The 12,015-nt window shown below is 43.4% G+C and overlaps 2 protein-coding genes across 4 annotated transcripts in view; both read right to left on the bottom strand.

Annotated features, from left to right (window-relative positions):
- Positions 1 to 444, bottom strand: part of ZMIZ1 (zinc finger MIZ-type containing 1) — a 203,037-nt gene extending 202,593 nt beyond the window's left edge. For all 3 annotated transcript variants that reach the window (XM_075257928.1, XM_075257929.1, XM_075257930.1), the window contains exon 1: positions 198 to 444. The gene's annotated coding sequence lies outside the window, so the exon portion shown is untranslated. The remainder of the gene's footprint in view (positions 1 to 197) is intronic.
- The window catches only part of RPS24 (ribosomal protein S24), a 253,575-nt gene that overhangs the window by 17,829 nt on the left and 223,731 nt on the right, over positions 1 to 12,015 (bottom strand). The window lies entirely within an intron of this gene.

Genomic DNA, 12,015 nt, shown 5'->3' with positions numbered 1-12,015 from the left:
TCCATAAATGCCCAGGATGCCAGTGACAAGTTTGCACAATGCCCAGGGATCTAGTGCCCTTCTGCAGGCTGGTGTGATGAATGCCCACACAGATAGAGGTATACACACAGACATACACAACGTGGATCCTGCACAATCCGTCCATGATCCATTGTTTGTGAGGACCTCTTATTGAGGTGTGAGGAGAGGAAACTTACCAGCTGAAGGCAGGAGAGCGGGCACCCTGGCAGCCCCGTCAGCACATGCACAATATCCCTTGGTGTGGTGGGCACATCTCCGCCTGGCACTGCACTTCCTCCCCCTTAGTCCTGGCGCTTTCCGTCCCTTTTTAGCCCACAGACAGTAAAAGGAGCTCAGTGTTAGTGGGTGAGTAAGTGAATCAACTAGCAGGGAGCACAGTAAGTTGAAGTGTCAAATTACATAGCCTATTCTATTACCATGCCTGCCAGTGGGCGGGAAAACCCGGCGCGGCCGCCCGAGCTCTGACTGGAATGGAGGAGGAGGAGGAGGAGGAGGACGGCGGCGGCGAAGAGCATGACTGGAACCGGACTCCGCTCCTCCGCCTGCTGCTGCCTGTCCTGGCAGGTGAATGTCTACAAGAGACTGCAGCCCTGTCTGCTCGGGAATACATCACACACGCTGTTTAAAAATAAAGAAATAAAAAAAAAAATATGAATTTAAATTTTTTTTGTTTTTTTCTGACATTTTTTATTTCCTGCAGAAAAAAACAATGGGAAAATCCTCAGTTTAATATATATATATATATATATATATATATATATATATATATCCAATGCATACTAAAGCTGCATTCACACGGAATTTTTTGGTCAGGAAAAATCCGCTCAGTAAAAACGTTTCCTGAAGAGTTTTTTGGGTTTTTTTAAGCGTCTTTCACCTGAAAAAAATCAATGGGAGCTGGACAATTCGCCTGCCGTTTTTTTGAGGCGGTTTTTGTCAATAAAACGTTCAGCAAACACCTCAGAAAAAACGGTAGCGTTTTTTATGCCTCTCGTTGACTTGCATTGAATTTTTCAAGCAGAAAACGCCTGAAGAATGGACATGTCGGTTCTTTTTTTCCGCTAGCAGAAAATCCACTAGTGGATTTTTCCGCTAGCGGGAGAAAAAAAAAAAAAAAAAAAACAGGTTACATAGGACTGTATAATGAGGCGTTTTTTGGAGGATTTTGAGGCGGATTCCTGACCAAAAAACTCTGTGTGAACGCAGCCTAAGGGCGAGTTCACACCATCTCAGTTTTGCAGGTTTCAGTTTCCTGCCCAAGAAACTGGACAGGAGACAGAAACCTGCAGTCAGTTATCACACCCATTCATTTGAATGGGTTTGGAAAGTGTCTGGCCGTGAACGTTTCGTTCTCTCCGCGGCAAAACCGTTTTTTGGGGTTTTTTTAACCAGACAAAGTCAGACAGGCAGGACTTTGTGTCCGGTTAGAAAAAGGGAAAAAAAAACAAAAAAAAAACCGGTTTCGCCGCAGAGACCAGAAGACGATCACGGCCGGACATGGTCTGCCAGGTTTCCGTCTTCTGACGGAAACCTGAAAACGGAGATCGGTAGCTAATGTGAACCCGCTCTAAGTGCTGAAAGAAAACAAGTCTCCAAAGACACCATGTAGCGAGCCGCAGCAAAAAAAATTGCAGAAACGCAGCATGGTTTTTTCAGCAGTTTGTTTTCACAGAAAGACCGCAGAGGTTTATATAGTTATAAGGGTAAGTGCACATGGATTTTTTTGGTTCCGGACCAAAATACGGGTAGCCGCATCCAGTCGCACACTCCGCACCGTATTAGGCCCAATGAATGGGCCTAGTCGGGAGGAGGGAGGGTCTTCAGGCCGAATCGCGAGGCAAATCAGCCTGAAGAATGAGCATCTCGATTATTTTTTCCGGGTACCGTAGGAAACGTCTTCTGGATTGATTTCAACGGGAGCCATCTTTTTGGTCAGGATTTTGAGGTGGATACGGCCTCAAAATCCTGACCAAAAAACCCTGTGTGAACTTACCCTTATACCTATATGAAAAACTTAAGTGTTTTCATAAGTATAAAGGACACGCTGCGACTTACAAAAACGCAAACGTTTTTAAAATCGGATTCATGCAGATAAAATACGTAATGGAAGACGCCATCTCTTCAATGATTGTGTTATTCAGGCGATGGTCCCATGCAACGCTAGTGCATGTTTGAGTCCCCCCCCCCCCAGCATTGTCACAGGTAAAGTGCCAGCTCCCCACGTACGCACAATAGTGCCCGGGATGCCGGCGCAATACTTACCCAGCTTCTTTTGCTTCTGGTGACGTCGGGCCCTGCTCCAGGCAGTGTGCAAGGCCTGCAGCGCTCCAGGATACATTGCAAAGAGGAAACAGGAAGTCAGGTAAGTATGATGTGATGGGGTGTTATTTGGGAAGGGCAGGTAGTGGATGGGCTAGGGAGTGGCAGGGAGTAAAGCAGCATGGTAGTCGTAGAATAGAAGCACAGGAAGCTACACCACATAGACAAATGCAGAAGATGCTTGGAACTTCAAACACTGCTAAAGCTATAGGGCTGTACTTATTAACCCATTAAAGGGGTTGTCCCATCCGAGTCTTTTTCCAGGCTGTATGCAGTGTCTTCTGCTCATTTCCTGTATTTCCCCCCCCCCAGGTGTTTTTTAATTAGCAGCACTGCAAAAAGGGACCCACCTACTAGCTCTTCATCCTCTGTCTGGGGCAATATGGTAAGGTGAAGTCTTTGAGATGTGTTCACACAGTGTGGTGCTGCGTGGTGTCTGCTGTGCCCGTGGGGCGGCGCGGCCCAGAACTCGGGGGCTTGGTTTGGTGGCAGGGGTGTTGCCGGACCACTGGGTCGTTTCCCTTGTGGGTGCCGTGCGGCGGTTGCTGTGCAAACTGCCACAGTTTTGGAAATCGCAGTGTGTCCGCTGTGGATATTTTTCCAGAAACTGAGGAAGAGCTTCTACTTCTACCTTCTGCTCAATCCACTCCTGGCTCAACAAAACAAAATCTGCAACAAAAAAAGCTGCATTTTCCTGTATAATAGTCATACTGTTCTACTATTGTTATACTTTACGCCGTGCTACGTCAGGAACACTTCCATGCCCTTTTCTCATCTGTGTTTACCCTTATCTTCCTTGGACTCTCCTGTTGTCTCCCCAGCCATTCCTAAATCTCCCCTCCCCCTCCTTTTTGGCTAGATCTACCAGCAAAAGTTTTGTTTTTATGATGCATTGCCTTTTCTTTTGAAAAGCTTAAGCACAAGAGGTTTTTTGGGGCAAGACTTAATTTTATTTATTTTTTTTGTTAATACATACAAACTGCTTTTCTAATAGCAAAACGCTGATTCCACCTGCTCTAACCTGCAAAAAAAACTTTTCAAGTTTTTTTTTTTGTTTGTTTTAGCCAATAAACAGTGTAATGCCCTTTTCACATCTGCTTTTATATTCCGGAAGGAGTCCACATGGAGACCCCTGAACGGAACACAAACACACTGTAAAAGCACACGGACCCTATAGACTATAATGGGGTCCGTGTGCTTGACGCGCACTGCCCGCACAAATCATTCAATGGCCATAAGCCTGTAGCACTTACAAGTCATCAAACAAGGCTATGGCTACGCTTGTTGCCCATTTGGGCATTCTGTCTATCATCCCACTTGAAAAATGAGGAGAGAAAAGTCCTGCAAGAATTTTTACGGCAGAAACCCTGCAGACCCCATTATAGTCTATGGGGTCCCTGGGTAACCACTTTTTAAGCAGATTGAGTTTCCATTATTTGGGTCCCCAAGCAGATCCGAAGAGTGGAAAGCAGAACGCAGGTGTGAATCTAGTGTAATTTTTGTATAAAACCATTAACTTCCATTTGTTTCTAAATAACCATGGGCAAGCTCCTTTTGAAAATTGCAGTATGTCCATTATATCTACGGTAACGCTGGCGGCTTTCCCATATGTATAATTGTAACAGAAAGTCTGCGGAGGAAAGCTCTGAACTTTCTGTTGAAAGCGCTGCAGGAAGAAATGCAATGCGTTCACGCCGCGGTTCTTCCCACATTGGCTTTAGCGCTGCTTTTCCGCCCAGTGGGGCCTTAGCCTAAATCTGGTGCAACTTTACACTAAGTTTATATCACCTTTATGCTAAGGCCCCACATTGCGGAAACGCGGATTTTTTTGTTGAAGATTTAGTTTTTTTGAGCCAAACACAGGAGTAGATTGAGCAGAAGGTAGAAGTAGAAGAACTTCCTATATATTTCCCATTCCTTTTGTAACCATTCCTGGCTTTGGCTTCTTTTCTAGGGGTCCGTACACACGACCGTGAATTTCACCGTCCCGTGTGCAGGCTGACAGTCCGGGCCGCATTAGATAGGACAGGTCCTATTTTTTGGCACCTTCATTTAATGAAGGGAAGCACGGCCCGTGCACAGGCGGCACACAAGGACATCCCCGGTGTGCAGCCCGTGCTTTTAGTTCATAGCAGATGACCGTACTGCAACCGGCCTAACTCTGCTACTCTGCCTCACATTAGAGTCAGACAAAACAGCACTGATATGTGTGGGGACCACATTTAAACAGCACCTTTTATGTCCTCATGAAGGTGTGGTTTTAGATCCTACTACAATACTGCTTTTCCTGTATGTGTCCCGGTGCTGGAGACAGCAGTTAGTGAGTTTCGGTACCGATATCTCCATACTGTCAGAGGGGTTTTCTTCATAGCTCAGTATCCTTGCGGGGCTGTAAGGACCCCCCCCCAATGACAGTACCCCAGTCTTATACTCACAGTGGGTGTTTCATACCGCCCAGCAATGATGCTGAGCTGTGAGGAGCGCCGCTTCCTTCTACCCCATTTCAAGTCTATGGACAAGTACTAGCAGGGGGGTGTTCCTTACAGCCCAGCGATGACTCAGATCTATGAGGAACTCCCTTATGACCGTGGGGAGGTATCAGTGTCAAAACTAACGGCACCGATGCTTCCAGCACCAGGACACATACGAGAAAAGCCAACAGTGCACTGAATTCATTGCACTGTTGGCTTTCTATTGGTATATTAAGCCACGATTTCATGAGGACATGAAAGTTCCTTTTTAACTGATTGGTAGGAGCCCACATTTTAGCAATGTTAAGGGGTTCTTGTACCAATCATTTATCCAGTCAATATTTTATACTTTTTTTTTTTTTTTTTTTATCCCTTAAACTGGTCATTTTATTTCTATCTTGTCCTGTAGGTGTTACAGCTGCAGTAAGCTATATATACAGCACATTAAAGCAATTACTATGTCAAGGTATGTATTCTATCAACAGTCTGGGAGGTCCCATTGATAAGTAAATCACCTTACAGACATGCGCTTATTGACATGTACCTCAATGTATAGTACAGCACCACCTGATGGTAGCAACAGAATATGTATGGATACTCTTGTATAAAAGAATAATTCTCCTCTCTCCTCAACAAAATAGAACAGTCCAACATAGGCCAGAAGTTCTGAGCAGGCAGAAAAGAACTATAAAGTACAGGTATATTCATAGCTAGCTGCCTTAACACCATTCAGATTTCCGGTTGCAGAAAATTATGTAACAAACCTACAAGGTGTGAATATCATCCTTTCCACCATGACAGTATTACTTGTTGTATCTCTGGGAACCTCTAAGTATCTTTAAAGGGATCCTATCGTTAAAACTCAATTTTTTGTCCCTAACCTGTAGGAATAGCCTTAAGAAAGGCTATTCTTCTCCTACCTATAAATGTCTTCTCCGTGCCACCGTTCCGTAGAAATCCCAGTTTTCGTCGGCATGCAAATGAGTTCTCTCGCAGCACTGGGGGTGGTCCTCAGTGCTCAAACAGCACTGGGGGCGTCCCCAGTGCTGCGAGAGAAATCTCCAGCACCGCCTCAATCTTCTTCAGGAACGTCCTCTTCACACGTCTTCTTCCGGTGCAGGCAGTCAAACTTCTAGGCCTTGGGCAGCCGACTGTGCATGTCTGCCGGCCACAAGAAAATGGCCACTTACAATATATGGCCAGCGCAGTCGGCTTTACCTGAGGCTTAGAAATTTGAAGCCACCGCTGGAAGAAGACAAGAAGAGAGGCCGTTCCAGAAGAAGATGTAAGCGGCGCTGGAGAGTTCTCTCACAGTATTGTGGACGCCCCCAGTGCTGTTTGAGTGCTGGGGACCACCCACAGTGCTGCAAGAGAACTCATTTGCATACCGACGAAAACCGGGATTTCTACAGAACAGCAGCGTTTAGAAGACATCTAAGGGTAGGAGAAGAATATCCTTTAAGGCTATTCCTAATTGTTAGGAATTGAGTTTTAATGATAGGATCCCTTTAAGGTTCAATTTGGCAATGATCTAAATATAGCCATCAACGTTTGCCCTACACTTACAACCATATTTATATTTTCTAACATTTCTGGAAAGCACCTGAAATATTGTGGTGGTTAAGCCTTATTGCACAAAGGTTCATGAACTGATGAAAAGGACACTATATAGCAAGAGTGACTGATCTCCTAATTGGTAAGGGGGGTCCCAGCTCTCCCCTAATGGAAGATGTTTAGAGGCGATTAAATATCAGATATTTGAGTCTCAACATGTCTGATTCCCTTGCGGAGATAAGTTGCTGCCATAAGACTCTGGTTGTGGCCTTCTCTGCTCTTCCTACTGAGAACACATTATGGAGATATTGTCACTCCTTAGGGAGAGACCACCATGTAGCTATGTGGAGCCTTACAAAGCCCTTTTCTCTCCACTGTGGGGGGATTATGGCAAGAATATGCAAATCTGTTTCTCAGGATGTAAAAAAAGGAAACTCTACCTCTGTTTGCTGCCCTCTATGGGAAGCTCCCTTGAACATCATGCCTGACTTTTCAACAAGCCTTTATTGCAATGATGCAGGATTTTGCCATGTCCGTATCATCCAATCAGATCGAAACTGCGCCGTCCACAGTTGGGATGATACTAACTTGGAAAAATCCTGCATCATTGCTATAAAGGCTTGTTGGAAAGTCGGGCATGATGTTCAAGGGAGCTCCCCATAGAGGGCAGCATACAGAGGCAGTATTTCCCTATTTACATCCTGGGAAACATATTTGCATATTTTGCGCATACTGAGAACACATGCACTGTTGGCTAGGCCAAGCATGCATGTGTATAAGGAGATATCATTGGTGTCTGGTGGCTATCTAATTTGTATGGCCCGGCTTAGTGGCTGTTTATCCTTATGAAAATATAAGCACATTTTATTGTGAATATAAAGATTATTTTCGTAAGATAAACAGATGGAAAGAAAGATTTGTTGTGAAAAACTGCCTGCGAGAAGTTATCAGCAGGGAAATCAATGTGCAATTGATCACCTTTTTCAGTAGTGCAATCCTCCAGAGCCTGCTGCCAAGTGCAAAAACCGATGGAGAGTGGTCAGAATTCGGAGCCTTCTTCAACTAATTTATCATAATCCCTGACTGCATTGCAGGGGATTTCTAGAAGTTTTCTCCATTGGCTAGGTCATTCATAACAGATTGGTGGGAGTCCAACACCTGGGATTCCCATACATCATCTATTTGCTTCACAAGTTATGAGACGTCATGTCTATTGGTCACATGAGTTGCAATACAATGTTAAAAAGGAGGGTGCTGTGCATAGGCATTGTGTTTAAAATCTGTGGTTTCTTCAAACAGCTGATCAATAGGGGTGCTAGGTATCAGACCTCCAGCCATCTGATATGGATGACCTGTCCTGAGGAGGTGTCTTCAATATTTTAGTCCTGGAAAATCACTTTAAAATGAATCTATCATTAGATCTATGCATTTTTCAATAAGCAGAAAGGCTATTCCAGTCCTACCTTCCTCGTTCTGTTCCTGTCCGCCATTTTTTCTTTTTATTGATATGCAAATTCAGCTCACAGAGCGCTGCATCGTCATGGCCTGCATTCCACACTCTGCACTCCGTCTCAGATATGCCCCCTTGTTTGAGAATGAAACTACGTTGCACTTTGTTCAAGAATGAGCGCAGTATGGCCCGTATAGTTCGAAGTAGCGCTGAGCATACTGAGCATGCTCCTTAGAACTACACAAGCGTCTTACACCTGTGCAGTACCCTCATTCACGAAGAAAGTGTAGCGAAGAGGATTCATTTTCGAAGAAGTGGCCGTATCTGAGACGAGGAGGAGGCAGAATGCAGGCCATGACGATGCAGCGCTCAGAACATAGAGGTAACACCACTGGTGCTCCTTGAGATGAATTAGAATATCAGTCAGGGCTCGTTCACATCTGCGCCCCGGTCTCTGTTTTGCAGGTATCCGTTTCCTTCCCGAAACTGGACAGGAGACGGAAATCTGCAGCCATCTTTCAAACCCATTTGTTTTAATAGGTTTGGAAAGTGTCCGCCCGTGAGCACCTATGAGCGTTTTGTGCCTATCCATGGCAAAACCTTTTTTTTTTTTTTTTTTTTTTTTATTACCAGACACAAAGTCGGACATGCAGGAATTTGTGTCTGGATAAAAAAAAAAAAAAAAAAAAAAAAAAACTTTTGCTGCGGAGAGAATTTTATTCAAAAACACTGGATAGGAACAGAACAAGGAAGGTAGGACTAAAATAACCCTTCTAAGGGTCCATTCAGACAGGGGGAAAATGGCGCTGAATCTCAGCACTGTAAAAAAAAAAAAAAGCCTCCCATCGATTTCAATGGGTTTTGCTAGCTTTTTTTTCCACTAGCGGAATTTTCAGCGCTGAAAATTCAGCACTAAATAACGCCTCCTCCCTCTGCTCACAGTGCTCGCCCATAGACCAGTATTATCAGGAGGGGAGGGGGCGTTCCTCCCCGCTCACACTGTACAGCGCTATAGGCGCTGCTGGGAAAAAGGACATTCCTGACAGACTCTCAGGAATGCCCTTCTGACCGTAAAGAGCTACGGTACAGGCACCGATAGCTCTTCACCTGGGGCACAAATCAGGAAAGCCGACAGTGCGCTGAATTCAGTGCACTGTCGGATTTCCAGCGGTATATAACACCGCATGTGCCCAAAACTATAAGAGGTCCTCTTTAAATGGTAGAGTATGCAAAAATAGGTTCTCTCTACAGATTCTGAGTCACAGACAATCCACTGATTTCCGTGCGCACTCTGTAATGTTTTATTTCCCCTGCAGGGTCCCTACTGGTAAATTTCTGACAGTAGGGCAATACAAAAATGCAGTATTTATTTCAGTGAGAAAAATTTCCAGAAAAAAAAATGCAAATTGCATCTCTATACCTGTGCATGCCTTATGTGCTCACAAAAATATTTGTATGTTAACCATTTGCAAAATACCTGTTTTAAAGCATTTTCTATAACGCCACAGATTGTACAGCTGCAGGAAGGAGAAGACCTTGCCGAAGAATTTTACAAGTATCTTTGCCATCTTAAGAAGTAAAAATTCCATCCCAGATAGTTACAGTGCAAACTTTATACTGTCTCCTCTACGTTTATACTGAACGTCGCCAAATACTAATGGGAACCATGAAGGCAGCAGCACTGGAGCGATGTGGGATTTATCAGGTATATAATAATGTTATTTTATGGCATTTCACTCCTTTATGCTAAACTCCCGTGTTGTGAAAACAGTACCTGAATAATGGATGGGATACTGGCTAATCCTATCCATACATTGAAGGAAAATAATTGCAGCAAAAATGCTCTCGTTTCAGTAATGCTTGCATTTTTGTAAACTGCAGCATGTCAATTATACCTACGGAAAAGCTGATGTTTTCCATATCGGTATAGTAGAAGCAGAAAGTTCACAGAAGAAAACTCTGTGGACTTTCTTTGAAAAACACTGCGGAAAAACATGATGCATTTTTCGGCTGCAGCTCACTACGTGGCCTAAGCCTAAATAAATAAAATCTAAATGAATAAATACACTGTATATAAATTTTAAAAAAATATATATATGCCTCTGCCCGTGACTTCATCTGCGTGTTGTTGGCGTCTATGATCCACCTGTATTCATTGTTCTGGCAACTCTTTCCTCGCGTTGTACCTGTGATTGTTCCAGCAGCTCACTGGGACGCCACGTAATAATGGTGTTGTTGGCGTTGATGATCTCCCTTAGCCCCGCTTGAGGAGAACTCTGGCCACCTTCATAGCTCTCATTGTTTTACAATTTTGCAACAAATTTAGATTTCCATTTTCCCGGCATTTTTAACCCTTTCCCGACATCCGCCGTACTATTACAGCGCATTTCGGGTGTTTAACTATGGCGGCCGCCATTACACAGTAGACAACCAGCGCTAATGCCTCCGATCTGTCCCCTCTAGTGCCTCGGTCAAGCTCCAGGGCCGACGTCATGTTTCCATGACAGCCGGGAGCCTTGTAAAGGCATTGTAATGCATTGCATTAGTGATCAGACCCCTGGGGTTCAAGACCCCTAGGGGGTCTAATAAATGCAAAAAAAAAAAAAAACCCTAAAAATTTTTAAAAAGTATTAAAAATTCAAATCGCCCCCATTCCCTAGAACACATTGTGTCCGAAATCACCCTCTCTACAAATCTATAAAAATATTTTTCCTGTACGGTAAATGCCGTAGTGGGAAAAATAGTCAAAAGTGCCAAACCGCCGTTTTTTTTTTGATAAAAATTAGAATAAAAAGTGATCAAAGCAATAACATTTCCCGAAAATGGTAGAACCAAAAAGTACACTCGGCCCCGTAAAAAAAGACGCCCTATGCATCCCTGTACACGGACGTATAAAAAAAAGTTACGGCTGTCAGAATATAGCGACTCTTAGAAAAAAAAATTAACACTGTTTTGGATTTTGAAGGGGTTAAAATGTAAATAAAACCATATAAATTTGGTATCCCCAGAATCGTACCGAAACACAGAATACAGGGGACATGTCATTTTGGCTGCACAGTGAACGCCGTAAAACCGAAGCCCGTAAGAAAGTCGCAGAAATGCACTTTTTCTTCAAATCCACCCCATTCTGATTTTTTTTTCCAGCTTCCCAGTACATTATACAGAATAATTAATGGCGGCATCATGAAGAAAAATTTGTCCCGCAAAGATTAAGACCTCATATGGCTTGGGAGCAGAGAAATAAAAAAAAGTTATGGGGTTTAGAAGGAGGGGAGTCAAAAATGAATTTTGCTTCTTTTCAAATGCAAAAAAAAACCACAACTAGTTATAAAGATGATATATACTGAACACACTACACATGTTATTATATTGCTACTTTGTAGCAGAAAGAAATAAGACACAAGAAATGAAAAATCTGCTTTGAGCTCAGCAGCGTCACAGAGTTTGGAACAGAAAGTCAATAACACAAAATATTTCTATAATGTTCCAAATAATGCTGACTATGTAGAATCACAGGGAGAATCACATTCTTTCCATTAGTTGCTGATGATGTGTAATTGAGTAGTTTTAGCTGTTATCATCTAACATGTAAAAGGGCAACTGGAAGGAAGTGTTACAAGTTCATATTGATCTGTATTAAGACTCCTGAGATGTCAGTCATGGGTGACTTAATCAATAATAATGTGCAGACAAGTACTTTGAAAAGTTTCAGGCTCCAGCACCTACAATGCCACTGCTATGCAGATAAAAGTGGTCCTTGCACTTATTGACAAAATAAAAGCACCCAGATAGAAAAGTCAGATTTGTTGCAAAACTCAGCATGCAATGAAGTCTCAGGCAGAGATGTAAATGATTACAGGTATGGTCTGATTACATACTGGGTTTTGCCAGTGAATGCTCTGAGACACTAGTTTTAGGTAGTGTACCCACTGACTACTAGATATGCCTCTGAATCACACTTAGGCTAAAATCCCATGGCAGGACCTGAAGCAATAAAGCGCTGCGGGAAAACTGGGAACACATTGCCGTTCTTCCCGCAGCGCTTTAAACAGAAAGTTTGCAGAGTTTTCCTTCGCGGACTTGGTTAAAATTATATTTACAGGGAAACCGCTAGCATTTCCATAGGTATAATTAACATGCTGCGATTTCCAAAACCACGCTGTTTTTTCAAATCTCAACCTGTCCGCACGGTGGTTTTTA

This window comes from Leptodactylus fuscus, chromosome 10 (genome assembly GCF_031893055.1).
Source record: "Leptodactylus fuscus isolate aLepFus1 chromosome 10, aLepFus1.hap2, whole genome shotgun sequence".
NCBI classification, from domain to species: Eukaryota; Metazoa; Chordata; class Amphibia; order Anura; family Leptodactylidae; genus Leptodactylus; species Leptodactylus fuscus.
This window is presented reverse-complemented; position numbering and strand designations above follow the sequence as displayed.